Below are 1,801 nucleotides of genomic sequence, written 5' to 3'. Positions count from 1 at the left end.
ATCATTAGGCAATAGGAAATATTCAGCTCCATTATAATCTTATGGGATTACCATCATATATGCAGTCATAATGGGGTGCATGATTATAGTAAAAAAAAAAAGACATTTTGGTTTCTGTAAGGCCTCTTTGTAAAATCCCTAACCTGCCACTAGAGGCTGCTCTTAATTCTTTTTTAAAATTGATTAACATTTTAATAAAGCAAATAATTTTACAGTATGGCACAAATGAAATCTTTCTAGAATTTAATAAACTTGGCATTCCAAGTAATCACTGTTATTTAGATTCAATGGTTTCATGATTGCAAAAAAGGAAGGGATGAGTTCAAATGGCCAGGAAGTAATTAGCTCTTGGTTTATTTTCCTTTGATTAGTTTACAATAGAATATTTGCATGCTTCCTCCAAGGATGTTGTACCTTCTTGCTGGCTAAAACGTCCAGGTCGGAGCAAATTCAGGCACGTGTAGAGATAGGCTGAATGATGCCACCCACAAATCCTCTCACTGCTGCAGGAGAAGGACTGGCACACTTGCTGATCCATTCTGCTCGAGCATCTTCCACATTCTCATGCCCTTTGGAAATGGTATCCACAGAAGCCTGTGCTCCCATGACTGCAATCTCTGCTGTGGGCCAGGTATAGTTGGTGTCACCACACAGGTGTTTGGTGCTCATGACATCATAGGCACCGCCATAGGCCTTCCTGGTGATGACTGTGACTTTGGGCACAGTTGCCTCAGCAAATGCATGGAGAAGTTTGGCACCATGCCGGATGGTGCTCCTGTATTCCTGTGCTGTGCCAGGCAGAAAGCCAGGGACATCAACAAAAGTGATGAATGGAATGTCATTTTGTTGTGTTTTTTTTTTTGAAATATATTTTTTATTGATTTTAGAAAGGAAGGGAGAGAGCAAGCGAGATAAACATCAATGATGAGAGAGAATTGCATGCCCCCCACTGGGGACCAAGCCCACAACCTAGGCATGTGCCCTGACTGGGAATTAAACAATGACCTCCTGGTTCATAGGTCAATGCTCAGCCACTGAGCCACGCCAGCCAGGCCTGGAATGTTGAATGCATCACAGAATCGGACAAAACGAGCCCCTTTCACAGATGAATTAATATCCAAGCATCCTGAAGCCACCTTTGGTTGGTTGCCAACAATTCCAACTCTCCTCCTATTCCTTCTTGCAAAACCAGTAATGATGTTCTTGGCATAATTGGGCATGATCTCAAAACATTCCCTCCCATCAATAACCGAGTGTATGATGTCCACCCTGTTGAAGGCTGAGGTAGGTTCCAAAGGGACAATTGTGTTGAGCTCAGGAACAGAGTCACTGGGATCATGGCACTCACCAATGGGAACTGGATTCTGGCTACTGAGGGGCAGGTAATTGAAGAACTCTGGGAGGTCGCACGGGGTCCACATCATTTTCAAAAGCTCTGTGAGCAACACCTGACATGGTGGTGAGGGTCCTGGCACCACCAGGCTCCTCCCGCCTAACGTCCTCACTGGTGACAGACTTCACAACATCAGGGCCAGTGATGAGCAGGCAGGAGGTGTCCTTTGCCATGAATGTGAAGTGTGTTAGGGCTGTGCAGTAGACAGCCCCACCAGCACATGGGCCCATGATCGGAGAAATCGGAGGGATGACTCCCAATACCATGACATTCCTCAGAAAGATATCTGAGTAGTCGGCCAAAGATGCTACTCCCTCTTGGACCTGTGCTCCCCCAGAGTCATTCAGTCCAATCACTGGAGTCCCATGGCATGGCCTGATCCAGGATTTTGCAGATCTTTGGACTGTG

The 1,801-nt window shown here is 45.6% G+C and overlaps 1 pseudogene; it reads right to left on the bottom strand.

Moving 5' to 3' along the window:
* Positions 1–372: 372 nt before the first annotated feature.
* LOC102760004 overlaps positions 373–1,801 on the bottom strand; it is a 21,689-nt pseudogene continuing 20,260 nt past the window's right edge.

This window comes from Myotis davidii, unplaced genomic scaffold (assembly GCF_000327345.1).
Source record: "Myotis davidii unplaced genomic scaffold, ASM32734v1 scaffold973, whole genome shotgun sequence".
Lineage (NCBI taxonomy): Eukaryota > Metazoa > Chordata > Mammalia > Chiroptera > Vespertilionidae > Myotis > Myotis davidii.
Note: the sequence above shows the minus strand (reverse complement) of the source record. Positions and strands in the feature narration are given on the sequence as shown.